This window comes from Pinus tabuliformis, chromosome X (genome assembly GCF_031772625.1).
Source record: "Pinus tabuliformis cultivar Carrire ecotype Pingquan chromosome X, CPIR1, whole genome shotgun sequence".
NCBI lineage: Eukaryota > Viridiplantae > Streptophyta > Pinopsida > Pinales > Pinaceae > Pinus > Pinus tabuliformis.
In genome coordinates, this window is record NC_142308.1 from 1,692,467,965 (window position 1) to 1,692,489,379 (window position 21,415).

The window sequence follows — 21,415 nt, forward strand, 5'->3', positions numbered from 1 at the left end:
ATCTGAGAGATGGAATATGGGGAAAGGGTCCAAAAGGGAAAAACACAGGCCCAACCTAGAAAATTGCCAAGTTGTAGCAAGAAACTAGGGTTTGTGCAAAATTGAGGAATTTGGGGGATCTCAGTGATGGGAAGTGTTTAATAAGGTACATTAAGGATAGGGGAAGGTGTATGAACATCTGGATACAAGTTTTTCTAATGATTTGACCATTCAAGAGAAATTGCCTTCAAAACCCTAGGAGAGGCAAATGAACCTTGCCTAGGCGCAACTGAAGCATGAACAAGGAGTAAAATGACTCATTAGACACTGACATGATAATGACAACCCTATGAATGATGGTACACTCAGCTGAATGATGACATGGACCGACATTTGGGAAATTTTGAAAGGAGTGCAAGCAAACCCTAGACCTAATGCCTAGTGACCAAATTTTGCTTGAAAACTCTTTGAAATGACAAAATTTGACCTGGACACTCTGAGACCACTTTGTAAGAGCATATTTGATCACTGGAGGAAGGCTGGAAAGACTGACACTAACATTGGCTCCAATGGGGATGGTAGCTCCTTGGAGGTGCCAAGAATAGCAGATCTTTGGGAGAGCAGACCAGCGCCTTATCCATTGGGCAATGGAGTCAAAAACTCAAACTAAAATGCATGACTGAAAACTGATGACTCGGATGACACAAATTGACTCTCACTCAACTAAAAACTGACTCAATACTTAAACACAACTGACAACTGGAAATGATGCTCAAAGTGGAGCTTATTCATCAAAACCTACTCTAATAGTTTCATTCATCACCTGATCAAGTGAAATGAAACAACCAATGCAACCAAGTAAGTATTCCATCTGCTATTCGAATTTTCTGCAAGTGCTCACTTATGAACAACAAGAGAGAACTACTGAAAGGCAACTCCCATGACAACTTGAAAACAGATCCATTGAATGATATGAATTCTCTATCCACCTCCAAAAACACTGCATAAGGATCATGAAATTCAAGCACACTGGAACTTAGCTCATCTAATGGATTACTTCTCGTTTCCTCATACCATGAATGCGAACTTTGATCTGAGCCTTGTGACGAGACCTCTGCTGAAAATGAGAAAGAAACCGGCTGCCGGATCAAATTCATATCAGCACATGTTTCAATCTCACATGTAGTCGATGGAGAAAGACTTTGACTGCAAACCTCAGCCAAAACATCAGCTATTGGATCATGAAAAACTTGAAAAGACTGCTGTAATGTATCCATTGAAAATGTATGACTTCCTTCTAGCTGTTCATCTTTTTCTTGAGAGATTTTACGAAGATTCTGCCTTATAAACTGAAATGTTTCGAAACAAATGGGTATAGAATCGTCCTGCATCATCAAATCATGTATTTCGTCTTCCAAGCTTCATCTATAATCTGCCCTTCAATTTCATTTGGTGGCTGCAAATCTGATGCTACAGGCTGCTCAAGAATTTTGTTATCTGTCTCATCCTCAACATTAACACTGAGAGATTGCTGATTTGTGATAGGCTGTTCATTTGAAAATTTACTATGCAATCTACCCTTCAAAAACTGAAATGATTCAAAACAGAATGGTACGGAGTCACCTTGAATCATTAAATCATGTGTGTCCACTTCCAAGTCTTCATCTGCAACTTGAAAATCAATGGATTTTGGGGGCTGGATATCTGAATATGAGAAGTCTTGAACAAAATTCTCATTGCTCTCAAGATGATTCAAATCAAGACTTGTTGACATTTGATTTCTGATTGCATGGTAGTTCTCTATGATGAATTGAAACGAATCAAAACAAAAAGGCAAAGATCCTTCACTTACTTCAAAATTTGCTGCACTTTCCTCATCATTGTCATAGCTCATATGCATCGGTTGATCACTGTATTCGAGCTGTTGAAAGTGAACTTCCTCCTCGCACAAACCAGCTGTTGATTCGTCTGCAAGATTAGCTTTTGTTTGGAGAACATAATCATCATCATACTGATCAAACTAAGGCAAATCATCAGTATAAAACATATCATCAAGCATGCAGGTCATATCAACAGTTCTTTCTTCGCCAAGATGATCTATAAGACAATCATTATTAGATCTATGACAACTAGGATAAGAAACAAAATGTTTTGGATCAACAACTTGTTCTTCTTCAATCAGCAAGCCTTGAACATCATAATCATTCCTGGTGTTGATCTTGTCCATCTCTTTTCCACTGCACTTACCAAAATGTCAAGCTTTACCTCTAGAGATGTTGATTCTTCCGGATCTATGTTTTTCATCTCTTCTTCTTTCAACCTTGCCCTTCGGATCAGCAGATGAGCCTCTACATTTACTGCATTGTTTTGCATCTCGTGAAGTGTTGCAATATCCCTTTCTCTCAGCTGAAACTCCATCTCCGGATCAAAGGCACCCGGATAGTGCAAGAGAGCCGATCTAGGAGTAGGTCTTATATCAACTGGCATCAAATAATAAACTTGATTAAATCTGGCAGAAAATTGTTGTACTGTCTCCCCTGGTAGTCTTTTCAGCTGGTTGTACTCTTCTACAATCAAGAAAAGGTTCTGCCCGATCATCCACTTGTCGAGAAAAACTTTGACGAACTGCTAAAAATCTGAGACGCTCGTATCAGGCAAGGCTTTGAACCAACTCTTCACTTTAGCTTGCAAAGAAAGAGAAAAAATCCTTATACTGACATCTTCTTCATCAACTTCAAAAAGATCTAGAAAAGATTCAAAATTCTGCACATGTTGCTCAGCGTTGACATTCTTACTTTCACCATCGAACCTCGGCAAGTATAGATCATAGTTTTTGGGGAAAGCATGGAGAACAGAAGGTAAAACAAGAGGTTTATACCGATCTGGAATTTTACAAGGTGTAGGGATATGTACAGCAGGTATAGAATCAGTCTTGGTTGCTTGGGGCTCATCAATTTGAATATGGTCATCACAAAATTTGGAAAAAGGATCTTGATCAAGCTCAAAGGCATGCAAATCTTTGGAATTCACAATCTTCAAAGGGAAAGAATCAACTGCAGGCCGAGGATCTCTTCTCAAATAAAATATACTTTGCAAAGCCTTCTTGACATTCTTGGGAAAAGAGAATAAATAATTTATGACAAAGAACAAAATGTCTTGGATGAAACTCCAACTTGAATACCCGATATGTCCATATTGTCTTTTCATGTTTCTGCTGGTTGGGATCATCCTCCAATGGAGTCTTTGGATCTGATCTCGAAATTGATTTAGAGTCGCCAGGTGAATGATTTCAGCCTTTCAAGTGTCTGATCGTTGTCCACCATCAACCATCAAATCTGAACTTGATACATGTACTGGGGTAATTAACAAGTTAAATGTCACGTTTACAAGCTAGACCGGAGATTGAATGAAGCAGCGTTTATCTACTTCCGCTAATGCAAAGAAAAAGTGTTTCGAATGCTACCTGGCATAACTTCAGGCTCCATCTGTAGCTTATAAAACAAATGACATCAACCAGCAAACCATTTTTTCTTCCCCAGTATGGTCGCCAATATGTTAGCGCTCGAATCTGCCTCAGGCTGAGGAAGGCAAAATCCAAGGCAACATCAAACCACTTAGCCTCGTAGCTAGCCCTACGGGGCAGGAGAGGGCTCTCTCCGGGTCTTTCTCGGCAAGAGGTCTTCAAAGGGCGGAGATGACCAATAAAGAACACTGATTTTAGGCTAGTAAACTGATTGAGAAGGTTTGATTTCAGATTTTTAGGATTTTGGTGGAAAACAGGGGGAGAGCAATTTTGGGTGCGGGGATGGGACACAGTTTTTGCAGAGGTCCTTTTGGGGCAAGGTAGGAGATTGTCTTGATGCCTTTGAAATAAGTGAATGGATAGGAATGACCGGTGAGGAGCTAAAGAGAGCAAGAAACCGTCGAGATTTCTCTTTAGACAGAGGAAAACATAGATATTAAGAAAACTTAAAGGCAAAGCATATAAATTATGAATTCTACCTTAACACTTCATTTACTTAATATACAGAAAAGAGAAGTTGGAAAATGATTCACATAACACACTTACAAGTACAAGAGAGAAGCACACCATCAACACAAATAACCACAGGAATCCCAAATAGTGTTGCAAAACCCTGGTCTTTCCTTTGCCAAAATTGCAGAGATACAAAGAGTAATACAGTCTAAGCTTATCCCTCAAGAGTCCAACCTCTCCAACCATGAAAATGATTTACAAAATACATAATATAGACCATGCCAACCCATTCCCTAGCCTCTAGGGGTCGAGCTCATCATCCTAGGAGCTGTTTCAACCAATTCTAAAATGAGTACTACAATCTAGGCAATCAAAACAACTTGCCTGTATAAGCTAGGAAACCAATTCATTCATTAATTTTTTTCCATTTTATGAATGAATCTTCTAGAATAGGTAAAAAAAGTGTCATGTCAACATGAAATTACATCAATTACATCAAAGAGGATGAAAAATCCCACCAAAAAGTCAAAACTAGTAAATGCTGCATTTTCCTGAGCTGAAGGTGCAAAACTGGCAAATTTTCCCAACGCATAGCGCGCCATTTCTCAACGCGTAGCGCCCCTCTGACGCGTAGCGCACGTGCAAAATAACACTGAGAAAAGCTTCCTGACGCGTAGCGTGCCCTCAGCAACATAGTGCATTTTGTAGGAAGCTTTTGGAGGCCTTCCTGGTGTCGAAATTGGTCGCAAGATAGCTCGTTGAAAAGATATTTGAGTCTACTTTCCAACCCAACTAGAATGTTTTAATTTGGAGTTCATTTGACTTGTAAAAAATCAAATCTCCCAAGACTGGTCAAAATGTGCCAAATGAGGCTGCCTCAAGGCAGAGTGCTGTTGCAGTCAACATTTGAATGCCTTCCTCAACTCCAACCTGAGCTCATGATAGCTCATTGGAAAGATATTTGTGTCTAGTTATCATTTGACTCATCAAGAAAGTTATTTGGCCAACCAAGCTAGGAGAAAACTTGATTTTCCCAAGGTCACTTCAGAGGTGCATTCAGTTCTCGTGAGACAACGGTATTTTTGACATTTCTCTAAAACCGTGACACCTGTGTAGAAATTGAAGGAGGTTTTTTTTCTTTAGAATGTTTTGGACAAAAACCTCTCTCATTTGTCCCAAATTCATCTTTGATTACTCAGAAACATCATTTGAGTAAAACTTATCCCGATGTGTGGAACAAGGAATTTTGTGGAAATGAAGCAGAATGAAGGGGATGAGGGGCTTCTAAATTCTTGGGGAAATTTTTGGAAGTAGGGAGGGATGTTAGGAAGTAGGGGGAAGTGGAATCTCAGAGATGGAATGAGGGGAAAGGGTCCAAAAGGGAAAAACACAGGCCCAACCTAGAAAATTGCCAAGTTGTAGCAAGAAACTAGGGTTTGTGCAAAAATGAGGAATTTGGGGGATCTCGGTGATGGGAAGTGTTTAATAAGGTACATTAAGGATAGGGGAAGGTGTATGAACATATGGGTACAAGTTTTGCTAATGGTTTGACCATTTAAGAGAAATTGCCTTCAAAACCCTAGGAGAGGCAAATGAACCTTGCCTAGGCGCAACTGAAGCATGAACAAGGAGTAAAATGACTCATTAGACACTGACATGATAATGAAAACCCTATGAATGATGGTACACTCAGCTGAATGATGACATGTACCGACATTTGGGAAATTTTGAAAGGAGTGGAAGCAAACCCTAGACCTAATACCTAGTGACCAAATTTTGCTTGAAAACTCTTTGAAATGACAAAATTTGATCTGGACACTTTGAGACCACTTTGTAAGAGAATATTTGATCACTGGAGGAAGGCTGGAAAGACTAACACTAACACCTCCATCTGCTGAACTTGGTCCTTGGTGAGTTGTTCTACAATCTCGGATGGGTCCAGTAATAGTGGGGAGCATGGTCGGGGCGGTACACATTGAACACTTGGTGTAGGCAAAGGAATGGAGGAATGTTGTGCTCCAAATCATTGTGTCCCACAGCCTTGGTAATGCTATAAGGACCATGTCAGAGTGGTCTGAGTTTCTGATGGGCTCTTGTCATGCATTCTTTCTGCAGATGCAACCAGACTTTATCGCCCACCTAAAACTTGTGTGGTACCCCTGTGGGTGAGGAGAAGTTGTTCTTGTGTTCTGTCATGACCATATCCCTTTGCTTCTGTCGCTGCGTGGAGGAACCCTTTTCTGGGTTCATGGATGTGGCGACGATCTTCCCCTTACTTTGGGAGTGAACCAGAAAAAATGAAATTCCTAGTTTGGGAGACGATCTTGCTACATTTCTTAGCAGAGATCAAAGAGGTGGCGGTAGGTGGGGCTACCTCTGGTATCCTGTATAATGAATTACCCAAAGTAATAATAAAAACATGAGGCCTTGACTCATACACAACATGTCACCTCCACAAGTATGGCTGGCCAAATAGTACATCACAAACATCCAGAGGTGCAACATCACACAATACCTCGTCGGTGAAGGGCTTGATGTTGTAGGGAAGGCGGCACTGCTGGAGAACTCGGAGATCTCATCCTTGGTGAAGCCACCTGATACTGTATGGCTACGGGTGTGGTGTAGTCGGTAGTCCCAACCGCTTCACAACATCTGCTGAAATGAGGTTCTTTTGGTTGCCACTGTCGATAATGAATTGCAGTGGCAAACCCTTCACCCACATTTGTGAGTGGAAAAGACGCTCCCCCTCTTCTATATCTTTGGGCTCATTCTTCTGGATCTTGGTGGTGGCAACAGTGGCATTTTGCTTCGCGTCAATGATCTGCTTCCCTTTTTCATTCCCCTTGTCAGGTTCTGACTCAGGGTCAGAACATGCATATGATTCGGAAGCCTTCAACTCGGCCACCAGTGACTGCTTGGTCTGACACTCACTTGTGTTGTGAGTGGGGCTCTTGTGGAACTCACACCACTTTCCTGTGTCCTTCTTCAACTTCGTGGTGTTGTTCTTTTCTTGTGGCTTTGACAGGTTTTCTAGGGTCACCCTGCCTTGGCTTTGTCCTTTGGTCTTTGGATTCGCAGATCCAAAGTCTCGCTTCTTCTGTTTAAAATTCTACTCAATTTTGACAGCGTATCGGTACGCCGTGCCTAGCGAGGAGATGTTCAGGAACTCCATCTTTTCCTGGATGCACCTGTGTAGGCAGCGACGGTATTTGAGTACCAAATGTAGCTCAGAATCCTTGATACCCAACTGTGTGCGAAGGGTATGAAAAATGTTGGTGAAATCCGGTACATCTTGGTCCCTTCCTTACTGCAGCGTGGTCCACTTTATGTATTTGTCCTCATAGCTTTTGACAGGGTAATACTACTCCTTAATGCCATCCCGGAATGAATTCCAAGTGGGTGCGGCTAAAAATAGTAAATTGTGCTACAATTACGGAAACTAAAAAATGGAAATAGACAGTTGTGGGGGTCCAAATGGGATAGGTGGGTGGCCACCAACATCCACCTGGATCACTTATGTTTTTATTCTAACTCTCTAAAAATGAGAAACATCGAGCTTTAATTTCTCCGAGCTCGTTAAAATTTTACAGTTAAAGAGTTGAATGAGTTTTATTTTTGTGTCTTTTTCAAACTCTTAAAGGAAAACAACATTGAGATACCCCTTTACTGGACTCATAAACGATTAAACAGTATAGGATTCGTTAAGCATGACGAGACCGAACCATTCCTTCTTAGGATTCGTTAAAATACTTCGATGGACTCATTCGAAGGATGAGCTTACAGTCCAAGCATATGTTATCCTCCTCAAGCTTGTAAAAATAAAGAGGTACTTGTCAGTAATGGTAGGAGAAAATTGGGGAAAGTGTCCATTTTACATCATCAGTTAAACGGTAGCATGTCGCTCTTGAACACAACGCTTTGTCACATTCATGTCTGGGTTGGGAAATCAATTTTCCTTACAGTTAATTAAACCTCATTGGAAGTCCTCATGGTTTTGGGTATTATCGTTAAGTCAAATGCTGCCAAATCATTTGTTATGAAACCAGCTCAAGAAAATATAGAAAAGATTGATCAACGCCTTAGAATTCAGCCTCTTCGAGGGGGCAACCTCCTTTACATTACATAAATGAACAATTCTTGGATGATTCAAATGACAAAGCCTCCTTTCTATATATATGAGTCTAAGGAGTCACAATATAATCCAGCCAACCTAACAATAATAATATAAAGCCACAAAAATAGCAATAGAGGGAGTCTATGGGGCACAGAAATAACAATATGGGGGTAATAGGGGCACAACAATATAAATAAGGGGTATAACTATAATAGTAATGGGGTAATCACTAGTATTATAGGGACCCAACATGCCCCTCTCCTTCAAAAAAGTGTTGTCCTCAACACTTGAGTAATTATGGATACTTCTGCATAAAATTCTCATCCTCCCATGTGGAATCTTCAGCGGATAAGTTCTTCCACTTGATAAGATACTCTGAAATTGATCGATTTCGTAGCTGTCGAGTTCTTGTTTCTGTGACTGCTTCCGGTTCCAATATAATTTTTCCTTCCTCGTCAAGTTCTGGCAATATTGTTTGAATTGGGAGCTTGTCGCCTATAACCTTCTTTAACCATGAAAAATGGAAAACTGGGTGCAATCGAGAAGCTACAGGAAGCTCCAACTTGTATGCCATAGTACCAATCTTTTGCAACACCTTGTACGGACCATAGTACTTTGGTGATAGTTTATTATCCTTCTTAGCTTGCTTTAGGGACATTTGCTTATATGGTTGTAGCCATAGGAATACCCAATCACCTATATCAAAACTTCTTTCACTGCGATGTTGATCTGCTTGTTGTTTCATTCTATTTTGTGCCAAAGGTTATCCTTTAAGAGTTGTAGGACTTGTTGTTGATGTTCGATGTGATGTTCCACTGCCTGAACCTTAGAATTTTCTCTTAAATATGATGTGATGGATGGTGGTTGATACCCATAAAGTTCCATAAATGGGGTCATTTTTGTTGTTGTATGGAAGGAAGTGTTATACCACCATTCAGCCAGAGGCAACCATTTGACCCATTATGTCTGTTTATCAGATACAAAGCAACGAAGATATCCTTCCAAACATTTGTTTACTATCTCAGTTTTCCCATAAGATTGAGGATGATAAGATGAGCTATGAGCTAACTGAGTACCAAGACAAGAAAATAATTCTGTCCAAAAATTTCCAGTCAAAATGGGATCTCTGTCACTTACAATAATCTTTGGGTTTCCATGTAGCTTTTGAATTGTTTCCATAAATGCAGTAGAAACTGTACTGGCTTTAAATGGGTGTGATAATGCACAAAAGTGTGCATACTTGGTAATTTTGTCAACTACCACCATGATGACACTCTTTCCCTCAGACTTGGGTAAACCTGTGATAAAATCCATTGAAACCTCCTCCCAACGTTGGCTTGGAATGGATAAAGGCTGTAATAGACCTGGTGTCTTAATTGTTTCAACTTTATTTTGTTGGCAAACCAAACATTCTGCCACAAACTTTTGAATATCTAATTTAAGGCCATCCCAAAAAAATTCCTTCTTAACCCTGTGGTAAGTTTTTAAAAATCCTGAGTGCCCTCCTAAGGGAGAAGTGTGCAATTCCATAAGAATCTTTTGTTTTAGCTGGGAATTCTTACAGAGGTATAAGCGATCTCTGTACCATAACGAATCATTTTTCCAACTAAATGTATCAGAAGTATTGGAATCTTGTTGTAGCTTTCGAATAAGTGCCCACACTTCTTTGTCATTCTTCCATTCCTCCCTTGCTTCATTTATCCAATCTGGTTGGATAATAGAAATGGCACACAACAATGCTTCCACATCCTCATCCTTTCTTGAGAGTGCATCTGCCACCACATTTTGCTTCCCTTTTTTGTAGATGATTTCAAAGTCATAACCCAACATCTTTGTGACCCACTTTTGTTGCTCTTCAGAGGATAATCTTTGTTCTAAAAAGTATTTAAGGCTATCATGATCCGTTTTTACCTTGAAGTGTCTTCCCATTAGGTAGGGTCGCCATTTCTTAAGTGCATGGAGTATTGCCAACATTTCCTTCTCATAAATAGCTTTGCTTAAAAACTTTCCCTTGATTGGACGACTTTCAAAAGCAATGGGTCTTTCATCTTGCATTAGAACAGCACCAATTCCATTTCCTGAAGCATCACATTCCACAATAAAGGTTTTTGTGAAGTCCGGTGTAGCTAAGACCGGTGCTTGGCACATTGCCTCTTTAAGATGTTCAAAGGCCTTTGTTGCTTTCGGAGTCCATGAAAATGAATCTTTCTTCAATAATGTTGTTAGAGGTGCTGCTATTCTCCCATAATTCTTAACAAACTTGCGATAATACCCTGTCAACCCAAGAAATCCTCGCAGATGCTTTATGGATGTGGGGATTTTCCATTCCTTAATGGCTTTAATTTTGCTAGGGTCTACCTTAACTCCTTCATGAGATACAATATGACCCAAATATTCCACCTCCTGAACTCCAAAGAAACATTTGGATCTTTTTGCATATAATTGTTTCTCCTCCAATAGTTGTATCACCCTGTCAACATGTTCAACATGATCCTTCCAAGACTTGTTGTAGATTAGTATATCATCAAAAAATACTAACACAAATTTTCTAAGGAATGGTTTGAAAATTGAATTCATCAAACCTTGAAATGTTGAAGGTGCATTGGTAAGGCCAAAAGGCATGACCAAAAATTCATAATGACCCTCATGAGTTCTAAATGCCGTTTTCGAAATGTCTTCAATCTTCATTCTGATTTGATGATATCCCGAACGAAGATCCAACTTGGTGAAGTAAATTGATCCATGAAATTCATCCAGTAATTCATCAATGACAGGAATGGGGAACTTATCTTTAATAGTGAGCTTGTTGAGCTCCCTATAATCCGGACACATGCACCATGATCCATCCTTCTTGTGCACCAATACTACTGGAGCTGAGAAAGAACTTTGACTCAGTTGAATTATACCAGCCTCTAGCATTTCTGCAACCATACATTCAATTTCACTTTTTTGGACATAGGGATATCTGTACGGCCTGATGTTTGGAGGAACACTTCCTGGAATCAGATGAATAGCATGATCATGATCACGCATAGGTGGGAGACCTTTGGGAGTCTCAAATACCTTGGAATGATTGTCCAGGACTTTTTGAAGATCTGGAGAAATAGATGATTCCAATGTGGAAACATCTAGCGAACATAATTGTGCAATTACACCTCTTTGCTCCTTTTTTAGAAGCTTTGTCATGCCATTAGAGCTAATTATATTTCCTGGTTTCCCTGCAATACCCCTTAATTCAACTTCCTTTCCTTCCATAGAAAATTTGATGAAAAGTTCTTGAAAATTAAAAGCTATTGTACCCAAGGATTGTAGCCATTGGACTCCTAGTACAACATCGACACCTCCCATTGGAATGGAAAGCATTGGGCTAGTCAATACATATTCTCCCATGGATAGCTTGATATTATGGCACTTTCCAGAGCAATTTATTGTTCCTCCATTTGCAATCATCACTTGACACTCTGGTGCTAGATATAGGAAGCAATTCAATTCTTTTGCTACCCTACAATGAATAAAATTGTGGGTGCTTCCTGAATCAATCAACACTATTACCTTTTTCTTCTTGATTTGTCCTTCTATCTTGATGGTTTGAGGAGTGGTAATTCCCGCCAATGCATTACAAGATATGGTCAGATTTATTTGTTCTTCATCTAGGCTTTGTTCGTGGAATATATCCTCTTCTTTTGACCTTTCTTGCTCCTTTTCTTCTTCCTCTTCACAATCTATGTAGAATAATTTCTTCTCAGCACACTTATGACCTTTTGTGTATTTGCTATCACAGTTGTAACAAAGCCCTTTTGCTCTTTTTTCTTCCAATTTTTGTGGTGTCAACCTTGTAGGTTGTGGAAGACTAGGGGCAACAACACTTCCGTCTTTATAGTTGTGAGTGGTATGCTTCCTAGTTGCCATAATTTTGCTTTCCATTTTTCTTGCTAACCTGAATGCCTTCTCTAATGAATCAGGTTCCCAAAGGCGAACATCATGTTGGATATTATCCTTTAAAGACCCTATGAACACATCAATCCTATGCTCCTCTGGAATATCTTTTACCCTTATGTTCAATTTTTGGAACTCCTCAATGTGCTCCATTATTGAACCCTTTTGTTTGAGACTTATCAATTGGCTAAAAAAAGTGTTGCTTTTTGTATCCTCATAATGTGCTATCAATTCTTCCGTAAAAATTGCCCCAAGTGATAAATTGTTTACGAGAACAAAGCCATTGATACCATACAAACTGATTTGGTTCCAAATATACAGTTGCCATACGTACCTTTTGTGCGTTTTGCACATTATTGAGATCGAAGAATTGCTCCATCTGTAATATCCATGTGGCGGTATCCTTGCCATCAAACTTCCTCATATCGATTTTTGGAATATGGTGATTCTTCGATCCAACATTAGCGTCTATGGAATCATGACTAACATTTCTTTTGTTCTCATCATGAGTTTCCTTTACTACCTTTTCACCATTAGTAAGTATTTCTTGTAGAAAATTTGTCAAATCTGTCTTCAAATCTTCCATGCCTGTCTTCAAATTTGTTTTCAAATCTATCTTCAAATTGTCCATCTTAGCTTCCATGCCATTCATCTTAGCTTCCACGCCATTTATCTTAGCATCTGTTAACTTTTGTGAGCGTGACATTTGTTGCACTTGTTCTTGTAATTTTGATATATCATGTAGCATTTCTGCCTCTTCTTCATGAGTCATGCTAGAGCTTTCAGGTTCCTTACTAGGTGTTTGCATTTTCTTTCCTCGGGGCATCAGTTACCGATAATAATGCTCTACTATGCCCTTTGAATTCCTTCAAAATAAATTTTCAAACCAAGCTTAAGCAAAAATTTAAAAAAATCTACACACCTTTTTTCACTTTGTAGGAGCTCGATATTGCCTCTGATGTATCTCTGTACTTTCCAATCATATAGTTCTGAACTTGTGGCCTGTAGTAGCTCTCTGTGTGCTCTTTCCAATTCCACCAGTCTGACCTAAATTGGATTCTCCAAGAAAGATTTATGCACAATCTCCCACAGTGACTTGATTATAGACTAGTTCAGTAGAGCGAACTTGTACGACATGCCACGAGTCACTGTTTCGACCTTTGGATCTGAAAAACACCCAAAAGAAACTACTATCCGTCCTCTTTCTATACCTTCTTACGAAACTTCAATCCGATCCTCAGAGAGAACGTTATGATGATTTTCCCCAGGTCACCTGTTTTGAATGTAATTCAAGAGTCTGCAAAAAGACCAACTTCCTCAGATCATATCTCCGCACTTATTGCGCAAAAATCTCTGAAATTCGGACCCAAGGTTCAGCGCGATTTCTTCTCAAATGGGTTTTTTTTGTGACTTCTGAAACATTACAGAAAAAATGTTATAGCGAAAATTCCACGATGACCTGTTTGGAGCAGCGAAACCCTAGAATCCAAATCTCTGATACCAAATGTTATGAAACCAGCTCAAGAAAAGATAGATCAATGCCTTAGAATTCAGCCTCTTCGAGGGGGAAACATCCTTTACATTACATAAATGAAAAATTCTTGGATGATTCAAATGACAAAACCTCCTTTCTATATATAGGAGTCTAAGGAGTCACAATATAATCCAGCCGACCTAACAATAATAATATAAAGCCACAAAAATAACAATAGAGGGAGTCTATGGGGCACAGAAATAACAATATGGGGGTAATAGGGGCACAACAATATAAATAAGGGGTATAACTATAATAGTAATGGGGTAATCACTAGTATTATAGGGACCCAACATCATTATAGTGACGTTATGTGTTCAAGATAAGTTCAACCTTGGTTCAAATCCCTTTGCAAAATATTTACCTTCATTCATGTCGGCCATCCTTGAGTCAGTCCTTGCAATTATTTTCAAAACTTGATATCATGTTTCATGTCGTAGGCTTTCCTACGACGAATCGCTTCCTATCAACTTCAGCTCATTATCTAGGAAGCTGATTTAGAAACCTTCAGTACCTTGAAGCTTGCATGCCTTAATGGCAGGTTTTTCGCTTTCGACGACATGTTCTCATCATTGGCCTTCGATCAAACGATTCTATGAGTGTTCAACTTCAGATCACATATTGACACTTCAAATATTGTAGTGGGAGTACCTTGAGAACCATTGTCATTATTGGTGGTTTCTCTTGCACTTGTTAACGGTTCACATCATTGATTGTTAATCAAGTGGTTTCTTACATGTTCAACTTCGAGACATTCGCTCTCATGGTTAGAATCGTACTGTGGATCAAGAGATGGAGATCAAGTCCTAGATCTAGTTTCATCAATCCAGGTTGTGAGGAGATTCTATATTCATGATTAGGTAGGTAGATGGTTGTGTCCATGCTGTGTCTACCATCTATATGATCTTAGTTTTTCCATGCTTGTTCATTGAGTTCGCTTTACTCTGAGTATGGGAATTCCTACCTCAAAGATGATTTTTTATATTTTAAACTTATTTTTGAGACTTCACACTTTAGGGAGCAATTTGTTACACGTCAATTTGTCGCCATGACCTTGATTAGTTTATGGATATTTTTACCATCCGTGAACATGTTGAAACCAACTCCCTTAGAAGTCAAAAAACTCAATATATGTTGAAGTACATGAGAAATTTGGGTCAAATAACTCTTTTACCTTATTAAGTTCCACTTGCACTGGTTTCTCTAGAGTTTCTCGTGCATGCACTGCAATTGACTCTGAGAACAGTGCAGAGCTACGCTTTGTCTGTAACTATAAACCCGCGTGTGAATTCTAGAAAGTAAAAATTAAAAAGTACATTCTAGAAACATAGTTGGTCGAATATTTCCCAACTAAAATCTTGCGGGTGATGACTATTCGAAAATCTTCCTTTTCTCATGGTAACCTCATCCCTCATTAAAACAGGATCATCCTTTTCTTAGGAATCTGAAACTTCCTCCTCTTTGATCTATAAAAGGACTAGAGGGTCGAGGGATGGAGGATGTTAGAATTCAGAGAATACAAACTTATGCTGTTAGTTTGAGATTTGAGAGCTTGTCATCTGAGGAGGATAGTGAAGGCCTTTGGGAAGGACCTCACGGCATCAAGGAAAAAGTTGTAAGGCTCCTCTTATCTTCTTATTAATACAAATGAACACTTTCTTCCATTGATTTTTTCTTTTGTGAATGATAAATAGTTTGCAATTGTTTATTATATTTATTAAGACAAACTCAATCCCTATTTTCCTTTATCATTAGGCTAAGTTTTTTGGATTATTATATCACATGTGCTTTTGATCCTTTTATGGTTTATGTTTGCAGGTCCTATAAAGCATTGAAGAGATGCATCAAGTCACAATCAAGGATATTCATCAGGCGTTTCGTGAAACTGGTAGGAGGTCTATCCATTAGCTATACTACTCATAATTCAAATAAGTTCAACTTAGGGAAAGAGTTAGTTCATTTGTCACGATTGTTTCTAGTTTCCATTTAGGATCTAGGGAGATCTCTCTTGTTTGCAAGAGGGATTGTTTACTGTAACATCATGCAAGAAAGCATAGATTTACACACATTTCTGGAGGGAAATTATATGGTTGAAGGTGAAATTTCTTGATGTTGGTAGTTGAACTAGAAGGTGGCAAGGAAACCAAGACTAGCTCGATCACCCATGGACATGGTGGTGGTTGGCATTGCAAAACCTTCTCAACAATGATTCCACTGGATGGAAAGGTAAGGGAATTATTTCTTTTTTAATATGGCAACTTCTTACAGTTTCCTAGTTTCAATTTTGGTGGCTTAGGGTGCCTTGTTCAACTTAATTTTAGAAGACTTGGCTACGGAACCCTGTGTGGAGGAAGAAGTTGAGGGGAATGATTTCCATGATGGGCTAATTCTCAATCAAAGAGAACAAAAGTAGGTATGAGGCAAGACCATATTGGTCCATCTCATACCTTACAATGAAATAGTTGTCTGTTGGAATGTGTCGAGCATATGGGAGTTACATATTCTTAAGGTCCATGGTGTGGGATATATAATTGCAGGTGTTGGCAGAAAAATATGGGATCTAGGAAAGTTAGAGATTGAATAGTCATTCAAATCTTATGCTAATTCCAAGTGGTGTGTTTTCCCTATAGGTGATTTCATGCTTTGTTTTTAATGTCTTTGGAGTGAATTTATCTCATTTCATTATCCTTTCTGCTTCTAGAGTCTAGAGGGTAATGAGGTTGGTCATTAGGGGAATTTTGAGGTCTAAAATGGGTCTCCTAAGGAATTTATAAAATAATAGTGGAAATAATAAAATAAGATTAGATTACATCATCAAATTTTAGAGGGAAAAAAAAATCAACTCGTATTTTCAACGTATCTCCCTATGGGTTTACTCAAATTTTGAGTGGGAACACTCGTTGGATGCATAATTTGATTCCTAATCTAAGGAGTACCCATGTTTCATACTTTTGATGGACCCTACTATATGAAAAATGAGAAATACATAAAAATGTGATTGCAATCACGTTTTTTTCGTGTATTTCTCATTTTTCATGTAGCAGGGTCCATCGAAAGTATGCAACATGGGTACTCCTTAGATGAGGAATTAAATTTTACATCCAACAAGTACTCCCACTCGAAATTTGAGTAAAAACCTTAGGGAGATAAGTAGAAAATGCAAGTTGAAAAAGTAGTTTTATTATTTTATTATTTTTTAATATTTTTACCTTTTTACCTCAAAAATGGTGAATCATCCTCCATGGTTGACATCATCATCTTGAAACCTATTGGTTCTTATAAATTTTATTTTGGTTGTACGTTTTTCTTAGGAGGCCCATTTTAGACCTCAAAAGTTCTCTAATGGCATGGTCTCAAAAGCTTAAAACATGGTTTAGTAAGTGAACCATCTACGTGTTGGGTTTGATATTAATAGGGGTAAGTGATACTCTTTGTGCAATGAAACATAATTCTAATGTCAGGGAGAGGAAGGTTAGGGAACGCAAGCTTGTAAAATCCCAACCCCTTTTCTATGTCACTTGCTTCTCATCTCTGGTAATAGTTCATGACAATATTTATAGACTAGAAATCTTTTTGAATAGTAAGAAATTTTAAGCAGACACTATGCCTACTCATAATGAGGAGGTTAAATAGGTAGTAGAAAGGCTCTCTCTTCTTCAAGAAGGCATTTTAATTTGATTATCTAGGTAAACCAAAAAATAACTAGTTTGACCACATTTATGAAGTTGTTAATAGATCTCAAAGCTAATATGCAACGCAAAGATTATGAAGTGTCTAGTTTGCATAAGGAAGCAGAGAAATTGTAGGCTTTAATCAATGGGACGAGCATGGAACATTCTTCCTCCACCAATTTCAATACCCAAGAGTTTGTTGACTTTTATGCCCCCTCCTTGGAGTACCGGAACATGAAATGATCTCTCCTACAATGTGATTTATAATGTTTTTTAAGTTTTGCAAAATTTTGAATGTATTTTCCTGTATATATCTTTATTGACATTTTAATTTTAACATTCTAGATATCAATAATTTTGAAAAAAAAATTAGTGTATAAATGATCGTGTTTCTTAGAAGCCCATAAAAAATAGCCTTATTTCAATGTACTCATTGTGTTTATCATGCATATTTTCATTAATATAAATTTATTGTTCTGGTTTAAAAAAAATATTTAATATAACCATATATTCAATATGAAATTGGGTTGTAGCGTTTGTGCATCCTTCCCACTTGAAATCGATGATTTGGATTCATAAGGTCCAAGGATCGAAAACTCTCACGGGTAGCCTGTTTCAAGCGTCGGATCAAATAGTTAGCATGTTAATTGCACGAGGTCAGATACCCAAAGTCTGGGGTTGTAAAATAGGGAAAATGATGAGTAGCCTGAAACGGTGTCGAAGAACTTGCTACCCTCGTTGTTGCGATTGAATTTGTCTCGGAACGGGATTCAGGTGTCGAAGGGTTGTTGTGCAATCTGCTTGGAGACGATAAAGACCAGCGATGGACATGCTATCTTTATAGTGGAACGTTTCCAATGTCTATCACGTGAGCTTAATCTAACTGGTTTGTCGAGCAAAATGGAAAGAGGTGTCGTGGGAGATTCTCGTAAATAGAAACCTATGGAATCTAAGGCCAGACAATATTGATATAGACGAAGAGGCTGCTTTGAGAGCTGCGGGATTGGTACTCAACATCCACTGCACGCAAAGCCTATGGCAATATACACAAATCTGTTAGACTAAACAAAGCACAGCTGAAATAATAGAAACATACACAACACACACAAAAAAACTCACAAAACCATAACACAGAGATTTAACGTGGTTCACCCAACCAATCTAGGCTATGTCCACCAGAACAGAGGCATCGGAAATCTTATTATTCAAAAGGAGATTACAACAAATCTAATAATTCACACATGCTCTCAGATCTCCCCTATTTCCTCTGCTTTCTCTACACACTCTTACAATCCTTTATGGATTACATTTCTATATAGCTGGAGCATAAAACTGAATCATAAATTCCCTCACAACAAATATAGGATGCATTAACTCCTCCTCAAAAAACACTGGAGCTAATATAGAAACTAATCCTATTGTTGTCACATACATGAGATTTTTCCCAAATTTAATAAAACAGAAAATCTCAACAATCTCCACCTTGACAACAATTAGCCTGATGCCCTGTTCATTTATTATTTTTATCTTTTCTGCAAGCCAAGAGAAGCCAGACACCAACGTAGCTTCTCTAACAAAACTAGTTTCGTGAACATGTCTGCACAGTTTTCCTTCGTATGCACCTTTTCAAGAGAAACACCCCTTTCAGTGATAACATGTCTTACAAAATGGTATTTGATTGGTATATGTTTTGATTTACTATGATAGGTTGGATTCTTAGCGAAATGAATTGCACTTTGTCTGTCACAAAATAACTTGATGTTGTCCTACAACCTACCAAACTCACCAATCAAACCTTTCAACCAAACCTCTTCTTTGCAAGCATGTGAAGCAACTATGTATTCTGCTTCAGTAGTAGATAAAGCAACAATATTCTGTAGCTTTGACATCCAGCTAATAGCTCCACCTGCAAGAGTAAAGACATACCCTGAAGTTGACCTTCTCTTATCCAAATCACCTGCAAAATCGGAATCAACATATCCACAAACAAATTCACTACTTTTATTATATGTGATACAATAATCACTTGTGCCTCTCAAATATCGAAGCACCCATTTCACTGCTGACCAGTGTTCTTTTCCTGGATTTGCCATATATCTGCTGACAACCCCAATTGCATGTGAAATATCTAGTCGAGTACAAACCATCACATAAATCAAACATCCTACTACATTGGCATACGAAATTCAAGACATATATTCCTTTTCTTCATTTGTATTAGGACATAAACTGGAAGAAAGCTTAAAATGGGAAGCTAAAGGGACTGACACATGCTTCACATTGTTCATACCAAACCTCAAGAGTATTTTCTCAACATACTTCTGTTGTGATAGCCACAACTTACCATTGTTCCTGTCTCTGAAAATCTCCATGCCCAAAATCTGTCTTGCTGCTCCCAGATCTTTCATATCAAACGTCCTTGCCATCTGAGCCTTTAACTTGTTGATCTCCACTATGCTTTTGCTTGCTAAAAGCATATCATCAACATATAACACTAAGATAATGAACATGCCATCATTTAATTGCTTAAAATAAACACAATGATCATATTCACTTCTTATATATTTCTGACTCAACATGAAAGAATCAAATTTCTTGTACCATTGTCGAGGCGACTGCTTCAGACCATACAATGTTTTCTTGAGCCTGCAGACAAATTTATTATTGCGATGCTGAACAAACCCTTCTGGTTGTTCCATATAAATTTCCTCATCTAAGTCTCCATGTAAAAATGCAGTCTTAACATCTATTTGCTGCAATTCTAAATCAAGCAAAGCGACTAATGCTAACACAATTCTAATTGAAACTATTTAAACAACTGGTGAAAAAATCTCATGAAAGTCAATGCCTGCTTTCTGAGAAAAACCTTTTAGGACCAGCCTTGCGTTGTACCTATCCTCAGTATAATTCACACCCCGTTTCAACTTGAAAACCCATTTACATCCCACAGTTTTCTTGTCTTTCAGAAGTTCAACCAGATCCCATGTGCCATTTTTGTGTAATGCCATCATCTCGTTCTTCATAGCTTCTTTCCACTTGTCACTTTTCGAACCTTCTACAGCTTCCTGATAACACAAAGGTTCATCATCGTTAGCAGTTAAAGTGACTGAAGTAACATAATCATCATACCTTCTAGGAGGACGTTTAATTCTCGTGGACCTCCTTAAAGATGTTTCTGGTGCTTCCTCAATTGGCTGACTACCATCTGTAGGAACTTCTTCATGATCAGCATCTGAGACCTGTTCATGATCTACATCTGAACCCTGTTCATGATCTGATTCTGAAACCTGTTCATGACTAGTATCTGAACTATGGTCATCATAACTATCATTAGAAGTGCTTTCAAACTGAATGTGCTGAAAATCAGATACATCATCCTGTTTCAATCTATTATCTACATCTAACTGTACAAGAGAGGATTCATTAAACTTTACATCTCTGTTGATGATGATCTTATGGGTAGTAGGATCCCACAATCTATATCCCTTTGTTCCATCACCATATCCAACAAATATATACCTTTTTGACTTTCGATCTAATTTAGTTCGCTGATGTTTAGGCACTAGAGCATATGCATCACAACCAAACACTCTGAGTTTAGAATAATCACAAGGGTGACCTTTCCATACCTCTTGAGGAATCTTGCAACCTATCACCATGGATGGTGATCGATTTATCACATAACAAGCTGTAGCCACCATTTATGTCCACAATTCCTTCTACAAACCAGCGTTACTCAGCATACTCCTTGCTATATCTAAAAGAGTCCTATTCACGCGTTCAACAACTCCATTTTGCTGAGGAGTATAAACAATGGTCTTATGTCTCTCAATCCCTGCATCCTTGCAATAGTTTTCAAACTCCTTGGAAGTAAACTCACCACCATTGTCAGTTCTTAAACATTTTATAGTTCTACCAGTGATGTTTTCTACCAATGCTCTAAACTGTTTGAAAACTGTAAAAACATCAGACTTCCTTTTCAACATGTAGACCCACACTTTCCTAGAGAAATCATCAATAAACGATACAAAATATGACGAGCCACCATATGAAGTTGTAGGGGCTGGACCCCAAACATCTGAATGGATATAATCAAGTATTCCTTTACTAGTATGTTTGCCTATTTTAAACTTTTGCTTACTTTGTTTTCCAAACAGACAATGTTTACAGAAATCTAACTTTCCAGACTTTAGATTAGGAAGTAA